The sequence below is a fragment of the Protopterus annectens genome, chromosome 10.part0 (assembly GCF_019279795.1).
Source record: "Protopterus annectens isolate FY-2018-M chromosome 10.part0, PAN1.0, whole genome shotgun sequence".
NCBI lineage: Eukaryota > Metazoa > Chordata > Ceratodontiformes > Protopteridae > Protopterus > Protopterus annectens.
This window is the reverse complement of record NC_056744.1, coordinates 1,747,785,545-1,747,802,822: the sequence shown is the minus strand read 5'-3', so window position 1 is coordinate 1,747,802,822 and position 17,278 is coordinate 1,747,785,545.

Genomic DNA, 17,278 nt, shown 5'->3' with positions numbered 1-17,278 from the left:
ATCAAATAAGACTACTGCACTTGAAAATCAGTTTAGCAGACAAAAACACTTATCTTTCACCTCATGTCTTCAATAATGTTTCCTTTTACATCATCCAAACTGTTCTTATTTTTATTCACCCTGAGGCTTACTGTACAAAGTTAGAGGCCACTCACACATCCAGATTATTGCAGAATGTCCTAGTTTTTGCCTCAATTATTTGTTCTGCCCCTTTTAAAAATTCTGCTTCTCTGGCAAATCATTGAGTGTTGAAGTTAAAAAGGATATTTGAGTTTCATACTTAATATATTTAAGGAAATACACACTAATGCAAAACCTGTTATTCTGGGAACGTTTAAAGTTTATCAGAGCAATATTTAAAATTTGGCTCTGAATCTGTACCTTTGTTCCCCATTATTTTGGCTTTGTCAGAATATTTGTGCTAAGCTGTTGAAAGGTATGGAGTAAGCCCACTGTAGAAATGGTTTTAAAGTGCTTTCCACAGAGTTTGTTGTACAGTATTCAATTAATAACTCACATCTTTGTGCTAACATTTTCAGAGACTTTCCTTATTGCATTAAAATTCTGTCAAAGAGCCATAATGGATGCAACTAGACAAACTGGATGCATGATAATGTATGGCGTTAACATTTTTAGGTACACTCAATTTTATTGGATTTTACGGGAATACATTCTACTCAGATTCATAGTATATTTTTCTCCCCGGGCTGAACATCATCTGCCACCAGCTCCTTTTCTTATCCATCTGGGCTACAAGACAAGCCTTAGTGTTCCCAGACTCAAACTGACCCATGTTTATGGTTAATGAGGAGGTAGATTATTCTGAATCAGCATCATACTGCTGCTGGGGCGTGTCCCATATCACCCTCACCCAATGGCAGCCTTGCAAGCTCTGCACTTGCTGCCTTCAGGAGGTGCATGCATGTATACATGCTTTTTTTATACACAGCTTACAGACCAAGTGGTATACCACTCACAACACTTTGCTCGCTAGGCTCTTAACAATGCTCTTTCAGTCTGCCTAGGCCATCTCCTTTCCTGCAGGATGGTTTAGCTAATATTGATCACTCACTCACTTCCATCCTACTACAGACAGCCCCATGAACCCCTATACAGCTAGCTTGACACTGTTTCTCTGAAAGGCTAAGGATTTAATTCCTCTGCACAACAGGTCTGCTCTAAACGCATCATAATCATGTCTGCACATTAAACTTTTCTCTATGCTTGCTCTGAAAGTCTGTTAATGCCAGTTCAACACCATGTAGTAAACATATAACATCAGTATAACATGAGCATTGTTCAGAGCCATAGAGCTACAAGATCAGAGGAAAGGAGAGCGAATGTTATCGTTCGATTTTTTTTCCATGGATTTGGGTTAGTACCAGGTTGAGGACCTGTGGTGTGAAGCAGAAGAATCTGTTTTGTAAGAGCTAAACTCAGTTGTTCATGCAATATATCCTTAAATGCACATCTTTGAAAAATTTCTGCTGTTACAGAAAAGTAATGTGACAGCTCAAAACAAATGCTTTTTTCAGTGGACAATCTCATAGTTCCTTCTCCATAGGGGTAAACACCTCACACCCCCTGAATTTATATATATATATATATATATATATATATATATATATATATATATATATATATATATATATATATATAAAAACTAATCTCACACTGCTTTGTAGATGGAATAAACTCCCCAAAATAGTGCATAGTAGTCTTGACTATACTTTTTTTTTTTTTTTTAACAAAATTTAGTAAATGGTCTACAAGACAGTGATCCTCAGGGACACATTGGGAAGCTTAATCAGGATTATGAAAGTAGTAAGAGGATAGGGACAATGGAAAGAGAGATGTGAGGGCAGGGAATGGTTTGGAAATTAGTGTGCTTATATCAGCCAAGCTTGTCATGGAGTAGCATTAGAAGACTTGGTTGAAGTGGATGAAGTTATAATAGATGAGATAATTGTGGTTATTGAAAACAGAGCCAATAAGGAGTCAAAGAGCTGTTTAGACCTAGGGTTGTAGAAACCTTTCCTGGAAATGTATCTCAAACCAACAGCTAGCATGATGTGTATAGATATGGAGGTTGATAATTGTCCGTTGTAGTGGATGAAGGGAAAAGGCTTGGCAGTAGTAAGATGATAGATATAGCAAGGAAGAGTGAGGCTTTGTCTTAACCCAGAAGGCACAGTGGTGCTAAAAGCTTAGTCATGAAGGTAGTTCGATGTTGATAGTTTTCTCTATTATCATACATTAAACATAAAAAAGAAAGAATAGAAGCAGGAACAATCTTGGCACTTAAGGTTCTTACTCTACTAATGTGGGAGAAAAACTATGAAAAATGCAGAAGAACAAAGATGGATAGAGAGTAATGGACAATATGGAGTCTGTGAATGAAGCTATAAAGCTGCAATTGTTATGGTGTAGGATAGGGTAGGCATCGCTTGCATCATAGAAATATGGATGGGTGACACACAGAAACTCATTGTGCAGAACAAGGAGCTTCCAGGTAAGAGGTGGTTTAAGGATGTGCAGAAACAAAGGAATGAGGGAGAAGTGTTGTCTTACATAAAGGAGGACAAGGTTAAAGATGAGGAGTACGAGGATGAACACTACCCATGAAGAGAGTGAGGGAGCTGTGGGGATCAGAACCAATAGTATGTACTCTTGTGGTTAAGTACAAGAAAGAGGTAATAGTGGCTTGATGTACTGGATTTGCCCCAAGAAAAATTAAAGGATGACGACCTGGTAGCTGAGAGAAATACAGGAGGAGTGGAAAAAGTGAAGTCTGTTGTCCGTTCTTATAGGAGATCGAAATCTTCAAACCACATACTGTGAAATCCCAAGCTCCTGGACATTGAGCTAGTGGGCATTATTGTGATCTTATGGGAAAAACAAGCAAGCAAACAAAAAAACAAACAGCAATAAGAAACGCATATATTTCATGCAGATCACCTACTTATTCTTTGAATACTTTCATCCAGTAGATAACAAGGACTTGATCAGAAAATTTAAACCAATGACACAGGATTGTTAAATACCATAAGTCAGTCACATTAGCCTAGATGTTCACAGCTTAAAATACTTCAAAAAAGAACCAGTGTATAATAAACCTCTGCAGCTGGCAACATTTAATATAAAAAACATTCCAATGAAAATGTGTATAAAATGAAATAGTTTATGCATTCAAGACACTTTTTATTGAAACAGCATCAATTATTGCTATGGATGAGGTGGAGTTCAACCTCATTTGCTCATGTAATTCTCTACTTAGCATGAAGTTTTACCACCAACCTCCTGTAGGAATGTACACTAAGTCTACACACTTATGAGTGAACAACACAAGCATTTCTCGCAATTTCTTCCTATTAATTTTAGTTTTCCTACTGATTTCCTCGCAGCTTTAAATATTGTCAGGGATTCATAAAGCTTACTGCCAAGTGTAGACTACATGTACACGTAGTGCAATGTTTCTAAGTGACTAGAAAGCACAAAAGATGTGGTAGGGATGTTCTGGAATACTTATGTACAGTTAGTGTAGGCTTTAATGAGGATGGCCGCGGTGGTGCAGCAGTTAGCGTTGCCACCTCACAGCAAGAGGTTCTCCAGTTTGATCCTTGGCTGGAGTGCCTTCTGTGTGGAGTCTGCATGTCCTCCCTGTGGTCGCGTGGGTTTCCTCCGGGTGCTCCGGTTTCCTCCCAAAGACATGCTGTAGGTGGATTGGACACTCTAAATTGGTCCTGGGTGTGAGTGTGTGTGCCTTCTGTGGAAGGTTGGGCTCTGGGCTGGCAACTCAACACCATAAAACTCCACTGCCAATCATGAGTGGACAGGTGATCCGCTGTGGCGGCCCCTAACCGGGAAAAGCCGAAAGAAGAAGAAGTGTAAGCTTTAATGAATCTGTCCCTTTTGTTTAAATAATGCACTTTTTAAGTTTGCATTGTTAATGTTGTTATAATGCTCATATATTCTCTTTCTTAACTGTCTTGAATATAAAAGTTTCAAAAGGTTATTTATGAACAGAAGAGAGAAGACAGGTACCTTTTATGTGCTTCTGCAGTTACATTCCTTAGTTTCATTTAATTTCCCCAGTCCCCTTCAGTAAGTACAGCGCACCAAATGATATTTGATGACCTTTATTAAATTTCCATAAACATAACTTTATTGAACAATATTTTAATTTATTGATCACAACCTGGACATCCATATAACCATTTACTAGGGGAGCATAACCCCACTCAACCTAACCAAATAAGCAAAATCCTCACCTTCAGTCACTTACTTTTACTTATCAAGCAGTGTCCCATCACTCGCTTACTTGTACTTATCAAGCAGCACCCTATCACTCAATTTCATTCCCCAACTCACTGAATTAAACATCCAGTACCACAGTGAGAATAGAAGAGGGAAAAGCCTGCCCCTCTCTTCCACCTAAACACCAAACCTATAAAATAACAACACAATATTCAGTGTTCCTAACAGAGGTAGGGAAGACAGGTAGCAGGTTCATGCTAAAATCTGATCCCTTACCCAGATACACTAACACAAAACCAGTTAAGCCCCTCCTTGTAGTTACCTCATTTCCTCCCAGCCCTCCTACTTTCCCAATTTAACCCTTCCACCCCCCCCATGCTTACTTTCATGCACTACCAGCCTATCTCCCACTACTATTCCTACCTGACCCTCCCTCGAAGATGTCCCTGGACAAATTGGTTTATTTCTAAGCAGATAAACACAAAAGCTAGATTGATCCCACTCATAGTAATGCAGGCTGCAAATCACCACAAAGTTGTAGAATGCAGAATCCACTTTATTAACTTCAGACCAAAAGAATCCAAGGATGAGCACGTTCATCCAGAAAGATCTAGACTTCATCAGACAATTTACCCCACATAGTTACTTCCTTCTTATACAGTTCAAACAGGAAATTTCACCCAGTTATAAACTAATCAATTATGTCATTAAAAGCACAATATTTACAGTCACTGAATTTAAAAAGCAGACAAAATATACAGACTGAAAAAGTTCATGGAACACACCACCCTAAAAACATACTATATATAAGCACTGTTTCATAAAATGACAATGTACAATACATATTTAAATATGTTGAATGTGTTAAAACAATAAATATGTGTAATTAAATACTAAAAACTAGATATAGTAGAAAATGTTAAGAGAAATAAATACACTTAACATAATAAATACTGAACATGTGAATTATTTAAAATTTTAAAATGTTAAAATGCATAATGGAGAAATATATTTATATGTGTATATATATATATATATATATATATATATATATATATATATATATATATTTTTTTTTTTTTATCTTTCCAGTGCCTTTAGTTTTAAAATTGGGCTAATGGAAATATGCCCTTTCAGGTCTGGCCAATTCCCAGCATTCAAACGTAATTGCCAGTATAATTCTCTTTTCTCAAGTAATAGTGACCATGCACCACCCCTCATGTTGGTACTGATATTGTCTATAATAAAAAATTGGAACTTATGGTCATTATACTCCAAAACATGTTTGCTAAGATAATTTGTTTCTTTTTTAATCCTTATGTCATATAGGTGTTTGTATATGCGATTTTCTAACTTTCTATCAGTCTTGCCTATCTTGCATTTCATTTTATGAAGCAGTGCTTATATATAGTATGTTTTTAGGGTGGTGTGTTCCATGAACTTTTTCAGTTTGTTTATTTTGTCTGCTTTTTAAATTCAGTGACTGTAAATATTGTGCTTTTAATGACATAATTGATTAGTTTATAACTGGGTGGAACTGCATAAGAGAGAAGTAACTATGTGGGATAAATTGTCTGATGAAGTCTAGATCTTTCTGGATGAAAGCGCACATCCTTGGATTTTTTTGGTCAGAAGTTAATAAAGTGGATTGTGCATTCTACAACTGTGTCATGACTTGCAGCCTGCATTACTCTGAGTGGGTTCAATCCAGCTACTTCTTCTGGCTTTTGTGTTTATCTGCTTCAGTTTGTGCTTTGTGACTTTTTTGGTTTGTTCCTAAACCTATTTGTCCTTGTCCCCTTCAATAAATACACCACCCCAAATGACATTGGACAACCTTTATTAAACTTCCATAAACATAACTTTATTGAACAATATTTTAATTTACTGATCATAACATAATCATCCATATACTCATTTACTAGGGCAGCATAACCTCGCACACCCTAACCAAATAAGCAGCATCCTCACCTCCACTCAATTACTTTTACTTATCAAGCAGCATCCCATTGCTCACTTTCATTCACCAGCTCATTGAATTAAATTGTGTTGGGAGGGTGGCTTAATGGTTAAGGTGTTTGCCTTACAAACACATGGTGCAGGATTTGAGTCTCACAAGGGATAATTGGCTAGGCTTAAAATGGCTCTCAAGGGCAGTTAGCTTAGTACTAATCTATGAACCTATGAACCTATAAAACATCCAACACCAGAGCAAGAGCAGAAGAGGGACAAACCTGCCCCCTTCTCCTCCAACCAGCATGCACAGGGTGTCATCCTCATTCACTCCAAAACCTTCACAACCCTCCAAAACAAGCCTGAAGAGGGACAGGCCTGCTCCTCTTCTCCTCCAATCAGCCCGACACAGGCTGTCATCCTCATTCACTCTAAAACCTTTGCAAACCTTTGAAAACAAGCCTAAATGTACATTAAAGATGTCCAAACCAAAATCATTCAGTTGTACTCCAACCAAACTGGATCCCTGTTATCAACATCCCAATACTCTATCATATGAATACCTCAATGACCATCATCTGTCATTCTTCACACTATCAACCGTACCCCAACACTTCAACATACAAACCACAGTCAAAGATTTAGTAAAGTGATATAACCCTGCCACCCATCCAGATATACTGATCTCAGGCAAGTCCATCTTGACCAACTGAACTGCCTTACTTTGTTTCCAAGACTGAACCAAATATTTTAACAACAATCCTTCCCACCAAACACCTTCCTCTTCAGGCAGCTGCGACACAAATTTAACAAAATCTTGCAATGCCCTATCATATACCTTCCTTTTAAAAGCTACCCAGGATTTTCGTACCAATCATCTGATCATTCCAAGCCAACCTGATACCTCGTCTAGCAACACGAGCAGCTCGTACCACTGCCATATTGACCGAATGAAAATGAACCCTTTTCCCCTGCAACTTCTCCTGCTAGACCCTCAAAGCCAGCCAAATTGGAAACAACTCCAAACAGTCAACATCCCTTCTCCAATCACCCTTCCCTCCTGCTGGTCAGTGAGCCACCCCCTCCCCACACAAAATAAACCACAATCACAATACTTCTTCATGCATCTGTAAACAACTGCAAATCCCCTTGAACAATCCAAGCCGCCTGACAAAAAAACATACCATTAAACTGCTCTAAAAGAGATAACCACAATGCTAAATCAGCATGTATCAACTTATTAACACTTATCCAATGATGTTTGCTTTCCCCCATGCAACGAAAGGCCACTAACTCGCAAAATAAATGACCCAGGTGAACTGCCCCTTAATCTGCACCTTGTCCATGGATTTCCCACTGAATCTTTTCTTTCAAATATGTGACCTTTGCATGTGGTAAAGAAAACAAACCATGGCCTGCATCCACTAGCAATCCCAGAAAAGAATGCCTTGCTTGAGCCTTCCAACTGCTGCCTAACAAATGGAACACCCATTTCCTCACACATCCCCAAAAACACATGCATATCTTCCAGTTCTCTGTCAAACCCTTCATCTACCCATAAGAAGTCACCCAGATAATGTATCACCTTTTGGCTAGCACCCCACTGCTGTTAAATGCAAAGGACAGCAGTGCTAAACCTCTCAAAGTAGCACAGACCACTGAGCTTCCCTTCGGCATACCTGTATCAAAGTAAAATTTAAACTCAACCACGCTGCCCAACAATGAAAAATAGATTCAGTATCTACCTTCACCAACCACGTGTCCGCAAGTTCCCTAATGACCTGTACTGCATCATCCAAAGACACATAACTGACTTTTGCATCATCTCCTGAAATAAAATCATATGCAGAATTTCCCTTGAGATATGAAAATTCCTACCAACATTTTAGAAATCAACGCCAACGGAGAAACCTTAAGGCTGTTAAAGGAAGGAGTATCAATCTGGCCCAATACCCTTCCCACCAACCATTCCTTCTCCACCAGACCTCCCAAAATGTCTTCCTTCCCCTGTAAGGAATGCAGATTCCTAGAAATTGACACCCCCTCACCTGATTTGATAGAAAAACCCTCAAAAAACACTCCATTAATCGACTGCAACTGCTGAATCAAAAAATTGTATGAGCAGCTGACCCAGTACCTGTACGTTAATGGCAAAATGCATCCCCCAGTTTTCCCTTTGACCCACAAATGGGCACTCCTTTCTCTGCCCCCCCAAATTCTCCTGACACAAACTACCCAGAAATCCATGAAGCAATAAAGGTAATCCATCCTATTCAAGCTGCTAACTCATATTAACCAACATGCCTTCCTGCCTGTCAGCTGCACAGCTGAATGCATACCCACACGGTTCAAACAGGTGGGTGAAATCCTACACACCACCCATGAACAACACCGTGCATTAAAGGCCCACCATCTTCCCGCCTCCCTTAACTTAACCCCCCCCCACTAATGGCTCCAAGGTTATTGCCCATAGTGGCTAACCAAAAGTCAGGATGTCTCACATTTCAGTACAGCAACTGATCCCCTGTCTTCTACTTCAAAAACCTCTGATTGTACCACAAGCAGGTATTCGCTGCTCACAGATGCTGTGCATCAGAGATCGTGAGAAAATAAGCCAAGAGTGGTAAGCTCAAAGGCGGTATCCTTTTCCAGCCAAACCACAATGTAATGAGTGAAGCCTAACACCAAGGCGTCCCATGTTCTTGGCTAGAGTCTACCTATCCTCCTCTGTCCCAAGGCCGCTAAAACTGACAAAAAGTCTTTTCTGTTTGTGGTTTCCAATTTCATCAAATATTGAACCCCATCCACCTCAATTCATTCAAAACATCAAGAAACTCCCCCTTCCAAGTCTTTCCTTTAATTAAAGCAGTATGTGAGGTGGTCCAACCTTCCTTACCCCAGAGCCTGCTTAGCTGCAAATCATCTGGCCAGATCCCAAAGTCCGACCCAGTCTCATGCTGTTGTGACTCCACCCCACCTGTAGATGACCCCAAACTCCCCATAATCAAAATAAAGGGAGCCCCCAAACCTAGGCTGCTCCCCAGCTGCTCCACCTGCTTTGCCTGGTCCAACATACCTCATTCTCACCTGTCACCAAACTGCTCCCAAACCGCACCAACTTTGACATGCCTAAATGAGCACCTAACAGTGTATCCTTACCTGTGACCTCATTGCGCACTGCTCCAATGACCGGAACATCCACCACAGCAGCATCTGTCACCTGTCGAGTCCACTACCCTCAAGACACCAGATGATGCAAATTCTGCACTTTCACCATCTGTGACCTCATTGCACACTGCTCCAGTGGCCAGAGCAGCCACTGCAGTAGCATCCATCAATCTGCAAAATAAAAGACAACTGCAAATCCCTTACACATTCTTCACTATTGGAAATGAAAAAGTCCTGGATAACTCATACTGTAGTGCTGTACCTGTCATACTTGGCAATGTGCTTCCCACCAAGTGATCAAGTCATAAAAAGATTCATGTATACATCACTCCAATTTGTCATCCCTATTGATTTCTACCCAAAATACACAAATGGAGATAACAACGACATGTCTACTATTTAATTTAATAATTACCATATTTAAAACATGCTCCTCTCCCAATCCCTTATACAAAATTCAGTTGTATAATTAATTAAAAGCTACCACACTTTGCTATCTCAGGGTCCACACTGCTGGCGACAGGAAGACAGACTAATAACTATGAACTGTTGCTACCCCTGAACTTTTTCCTAAAGTGCATTTTATGTATAATTAACCTTGCTGTCGTTTTTCTTTTGCTTACAGTAATGATGCACCAATCAAATACAGGTTCCACTAATAAATATTGAAAGTAATAATTATTTTCTCTTTTTGCATTATTTACTAACTGCTTGCATGGGAACAAATTTTCTTCAATTTCATGTTATTCCCTTTATATTCGTGTGCAGAAACTATAAGGGATACACTTTTTTTTTGTGGAAAATCTGCGTCAGAATTTTTCCCAGTGTCTCACTGGTCAGTGGTGAACAAAGAAAATTAAATAAAATAACAATGATGCACTTTACAAGACAGTGGATGAGATTACGATGCTCAGTCATGGAGAAAATGAGAAGAAGAGGTCAAAAATCCAAGGTAGTTAAGGCTGATCTTGGGTGACCAGAGACTCGGGATAGTTTCCAGCAGCTGATGATGACACAATGAGACTAGACTTAAATAAATGCATCATTTACAAAATGGAGACTTGGATAACCATTCCGAGTCCAAATCATTATACTCTTAGCCACTCACCACCATCCTCCCATGCTTAATTTGTACAACAAATAACTGGATAAGATTAATAAGTGAAATGTAGCACCTTAAGCATACATTTTCATAGGGCCGACAAAAGTGCTATTGAAATGAGCAAGAATTGTAAAATACTGATAAAGCAGCTCCCGCAAATAATTGTCTCTCATTGTTTTCATTTCTAATGTCTACAGTGCAATCATCCCTCCAAGCTTGTAAGAGCAGTATTTATAACATGTCCCTATTTTTGAGCCTTTGTCCCCCTATTATTTGTAGCTTTATTTGTGGCTTTGTCCAGATTTTTTGCTCTAGGGGGTTGAGAGGTATGTCTCACTGCCCCACTGATAAATTGGTTGTACGCTGCTCTTCCTTTGTAAAAGCATAATGCCTACTGAGCACCCACTTGAAAAGCCTCTTAAATCTGATGACGTGCCAACTGTGCTTTTCTAACCATCATATACCCAGTCTGCCTTGATAACGCAGCTCATTGGTTTTTTCAATCTGTTTTTGCAGGCAAATCACAGGGATCATTTTCAATACACCTTCCCTTGTTTATCAGCATCAAAGTAGCCTGTTTAAATCACCAGTGAAAAGTGTGTGGTTCCTTGTAGAACTGGGAAGTACAATGCTCGACTGAAATAGGGAATGTACAGCAATAAGTGCTGTAAAAGGGGAGTCAATAAGAGCAAATATATCTCGTTTGTTTCCTGTTAATGACCATTTAATTCAGCTCATACATACCTTTTTTTTTTTTTTTTTATCAGAGTGAGCCAAACTAAATGATAAGGCAATTAAGCTTCATGTCAAACTCAAGCCCCTTTTCCAAAGACTACAGCACCTGAAATATGAGTTGCATGCATACCTCTCAACTGACCAGATTTTCACAGAATGTCCAGAATTTTGCCTTATATTTTTGGTCTGCTCCTCATAAACAGCATGTGGTGGAGTGGTAGCATTGTCACCTCATAGCAAGAGGTTCTGTGGTTTGATTCACGGCTGGGGTGCTTTCTGTGTGGAGTCTGCATGTCCTGCCTGTGTTCATGTGGGTTTCCTCTGGCTGCTCTAGTTTCCTTCCACAATTCAAAGACATGCATCTGGAACATTTTTCTCCGGCCCCCCGCTGAAAATTGGCTTCCTGTCAAGTTGGACTTTCCTGGTAAACAAATGTTAAAAAAAAATAAATAAAATGTGTGGTTTTCTGGCAAGTCACTGGGATGAACTGATGATTGAAGGCACTAAATAATCACATACATTTGAGTTTCAGACTTCAAATCCTTCAGAAAATGCATGTTAAAGCAAACCCTTTTACTGTAGTCACTTTCTAAGTTCATAAGTGCAATATTTAAAATATGTCCCTATTTTTGGACCTTTGTCCCCCATTTTATCGAGCTTTGTCCAGATTTCTTGCACTTAGAGGTTGAGAGGTATGTTTGCATGATGATACAGTGGATAAAGGATTTTCCTCACATTTCTGTTGACTATGCTTCAGTCGCATTTCTAGTTAACTTTAAGTATCTGCTTGTTCTTTATCTGCACACACCATGTCTGGTTCAGACACATTTATAAAAATGTTGCATGGACTAAGTACTGTAAATGATACCTGCGCAAAACCATTTAACCTTTGGTCTCTGCCTTGTGGTTCACACTAGGGATGAAAAAGTCTACGAAAAAGAAGCCAGTTACATAGTCAACAAATCATTATAACCGTTAAGTGGTTCCAGCCACAACTGCACATGCGCAGCAACAAACTGTTACTTGTAGCTGCTTTCCCACCTATGAACAGCCCAAGAAACTGCTGCTCTTACAACCGTACACCAGCAGTGAATACCAAGAGTAGGGGCAATTTTGCTCAAAAAACATAGAATGATGCTATATTAAGAGGTATTGTGTTAGCAAGCTTTTACTGAAGAATATGTAACCTGAAACTCAGTTGTATGCTAGCAACCTTAACGGCTTCAATGGTCCCTTGCTGCCATTGCACATGTGTTTAACCACCCCCCCACCTGAGCAACCTTGCACAAATGAACATTAGCTCCCCACAGCCTGTGAGATTTCTTGCTGTTAAAAGTTGACATGCTCACCATACAGTATGGATGAGTGGAATGCCCATCACCTACACACAGAACTAGCAAGCTAATAGTTGAGTGGCTCCAGCTGCAACTGCGCATACGCAGCAAAGAACCATTACCCACGATTGCTTCTAAGCCTGCAAAACTGCTGCTTTACAGACCGCACACCTAGCGACTGAAAAGAAACTGTTAAGGATGACGTGGAGAAAAAGCTAAAGGTTACTACTCCACAACCACCAAAGAAAAAGTCCATTCATGCAGTGTAGATGACAGGCTCCCAGCACTCCCACAAAAGCCTAACCGCAGCCCTGAGAGATCCACCAACCATCACTGCAAATACAAACTATGTGCCACCACCAATGAATTCAAACCAAAGACCAGGGTCCAAAACAAGACAAAAAGTGGGACACTTTGCAATGAGACTACAAAGGTGAAAACCCAATTTACTGCAAAACAGCTCTTGAATACCTGTATTGCCCTGACCAAGTAGCCATAAATCCAAAGAATACATAAATGGAACCGGAACCTGTGATAATGCCATACATCAAACAGCTGCTTCCCAACTTAAACATGGCTGCCTACCAGCATACATTTCCCCCTTCACCATAACTGTATTGAGAAAAAAAATGGACACCCTACAAGCTCCTCCAACTTCCTGCCAAATTTAATCCAAGGCCTACCTGCTTAGCAGTACCTACAGGTCGTCTATGCTGTAATACTTGAAGTAGCAAGTTCATGCTAAAATCTGATTACTGACGCAGATACACTTACAGAAAAAAATAATTAAGCCCCTCCTTGCACTTACCTCATTTCTTCGCAAACCTACTGCTTTCAGAATTTAACCCTTATACCCCCCCCACACTAACTTTCTTGCACTGCCATCATAAATCTCATTACTATTCCTACGTGACCCTCACCGAAGATGTCCCTGGACAAACTGGTTTGTTCCCAACCTCATTTAATATTTTTCATGCTCGTTAAATGAAGTCATGTTTAATGAGAATAAACAAGATGGCAGTGTTTTTGAGATGAAATGCCCATTGTCAAAATTTCTCTTTAAATCAGGTTTATTTTTACAGCTTTCTTTTCAGATGGTTCTACAAATGAAGAAATTTGTACAAATTAAGTCATTACCCCTTCATACATGCCTACATGATTCTGCACAAGCACATATGTTTATATTTAAAAATAACTATGCAGAAACATACACACACATGCATAGCCATGTGCACACATATGCAGGTATTTAAGATTTTGTGGTTTGGTCCTTTCTTAATGCAGCTGAAACTGTATTCTGTTTCTAGCCAATTTATATTTTCAGTCTATTGAACTACAGGTAATAGAATCTCACTGTGCAGATGGGAAAGGGGATTTACAGACAATGGTCTACAGAGCAGATAAGATGGACAGCATATTCTGTCTGGCGTATGATAGTGTCATGAGTACTTTTCACGAAAACATGGCCCATAATTTCTACACACGAAGAGTGCAGTGTACTGCATTGAACATGCTATGAATTGCATAAATTCCTAAAGTGTTACTTTGTTTGAGAGAAAATAAATAGGCCAGTTACATTTGAGGTGCTTAACATCTGAGATTAATTTAACTGTACTTGTAGAATTGCTCATATTTCTCCAGAAAATAGATTCTGTACATCAACTATACTCCCAATGACCAAATTAAAAAAAAAAAAATCACAAATGCTCACTACACCACATGCGGAAGAAATTTAAAAGGTGAGCTGTGGTGAGTGTTGGGACCAATCTTAAATGTACAGGGAATTTGTGAGTCATAAGTCATAGAAGGACTGTCCATTGTTATACATTGAAAGTGTGCATTGCACTACCAAAGTCAAGTCACGTTTTCTCTCTCGATAGTGAACATGCATATGGTATGAAAGGCATGAGGATTAGTGTTTATGGTCACCACTGGTGATGGACAGTCCATGGCATGGTTACACCTTTACATTCATGTGTGTGTGTGTGTGGATGCATGTGTGTACATGTATATGTGTGTGTGTGTGTGTATATATATATATATATATATATATATATATATATATATATATATATATGGGTCTATAGTGCGAAACCCAGTAATTATGAAAACACAGAACAGTGATTTTTTTCCCAAGGAAGAAAAATCACTGTTCCATTACAAAAAAAAAAAAACACACACTTTAAACTTAAACTAAACTGTGCCCACCCCCCCCCCCACTTAAATGTACCAACTCCGAGATCACACCACAGTGGAGGAAATAGCAAAGCCCTGAAAACGGCCCACCGATTTTTTGCCCTGGGAAAAAATTCGGTGTTCCGTGGCTTTGCTATTTTCGTATTTCGGACATTTGGGTTCAATATTACAACATTCGGACTCCTGTGAGTGCGATATTGTAATATAGACCCTATATATATATATATATATATATATATATATATATATATATATATATATATATATATATATATATATATATAAACATTAGTAACCACTTAGAAAGCACGGTCACAGCAACTGGAAGTGTGCTAAAGCAGCCTATAGATCTATTATTGTACCTTTTATTTATTTGTCCATTGTATGTAGTCTGAAAGGCTAGCTGATCTTTTATATTAATATTCCTGTAAACTCTGGATATGTTATGTCTTCTTGACCTTGTATGCAATAAATGATCTATACCTCCTATTGTGTGCACTAACGCATTCTTGTAGCCATTGTTGTACAGCTCAGGTACCACTACCCTTTATCCGCCTGTAATTTTCAGAGTCAAGCTACAGTTTTGCTTGACCTCAACTATGCTGTGCAGAAGAAAGCTATTCTTTGGATGCAGCTGTTTCTGTTGTTGTCTGCTTTTCATCCTATGCAATTACTGCATCTCCACTGGCTGTTGAAAAAGATTATATAGTATTAGGACCATGGCCAACATTGTAGACAGTCTGAAGTGCCTTTTTGTTGGAATGACAGTAATCTACTGTTATTTGTTTGCTGCATCGTGATATTACTGTTCCTTCAACTATTTTTATCAGCAGAATATTCAACATTTTGACCACAATACCTATTTTACAGTGACTGCAGTATAGTTCTGTGTAAACAGGAATATTTCTCCTATTGTTAGTGCTTTTTTCCAGGCACTTGTACTTTACAAACTATTAATACATATACAAATTGCATTGCTTTGTTCATTGCTTGACTAGGTTGCATTATATGGTTGCATTCTGTTAATTTCATGTGTATTTTGTTGTAGCACTACTCTTTTTGTCTGCACAGTCTTCTACAGTTTTATTTGTTATAGTGTAATGCTAATAATGGTAACCTATTTTTAATGCCTCTTTGCTACATGTAAAATCTGGTCCTGATACAGGATATATGTATGTTTTAGTTCACTAACTGCTGATGTGATCTAGCAAATAGTTGATATACTGTTTTGTGAATGTGCCTGCATAACTTGCAAACCATTACAATATAAAAGTGAATACCTTCTAATGCTTCCCCACCTCACAGATGTTGCATTACCTAATTAACCTCTCTTTTTTCCCTGCTTCTTTATCTCCTTACTTTAGGTATCCAGTCTTCCTTCCTTCCCTGCTCTAACCCAACTGTAAGTACTTCACGAGGGCTACAAGTATTCTCCAACTGAACAGCTCATCCTTGTTGAACAATTCTGTGGTCCTCATAACAAGAATCAGCTAATCTTCCTTCCCTGCTCTAACCCAGTTGTCAGTACTTCATGAGGGTTGCAAGTTTAACCAATTGAACAGCTCATCCTTGCTGAACAACACTGCAGTCCTCCAAACAATAACCCGTGAATGTTATATGTATAATCTGCCTCCTTTCATTTGTTTTAAATCCAAGGCCTACCTGCTTAGCAGTACCTACCTAAGACGTCAGTGCATAGCTAGAACTGAGACCTGTGCTTTCAGAGTGGCTCCCATCCCCACCACAGTTACTAACTTTATAGTATACATTTTGCCTCCCAACCTGCATAGTTGTTTTCTACTTAAATGATCTTTTACTTTGGAATTTAACTGCTGAATATAGGTTGCTTCATCTCAATACTGACACACATTCCAGGAAAGCATTCTTCTTCACTCACCTGGTTACAGATTGTTTTTTGCAGATCGCATACTAAGCTGTCGAAATTAAGCTTTCTCTGGTCCAACCCACTCCATTTACACTTCAGGCTCACTCTGCTCCCCTACCCTACCCCATTCTCACCCAGCCCTGCTATCCCTAACTACATACTTACATCACTTAAATCAGCCAGTCTCATCCACAGCTAGTCTACCTATCCAGCTGCTCACCCATACTGAAACAACAATCTATTTGATACTCACCTGATCCTGTTTTTCCTGTAGCCACTCTCACTCAGCTTACACTCATACTAATCTAGTCTACCTACCTATCCCTTTCTCTGCTACCCTTAGTACCTCTAACTCAAACTATTACATTAACATTCTCCTCACATTTCAATTTTCCACTCTTCCCCCATCCAACCTCAGTATGCTACTTCTTACTGTGTTGCTTCTCACTCTACTCACAACACCTTATTACCTTACCTCCTTTCACCACAATCAAGTCTTGTGTACATTCACATGTACTACTTCTAAATACCCTCCTACACCTTACCTGCTCATCTACATCAACATATCACCACAACTGTTTAATACCTCACCCATCCAGCTATTTACACTAAAATAGCCTTCCATTCATATACCCCCATACATCCTAC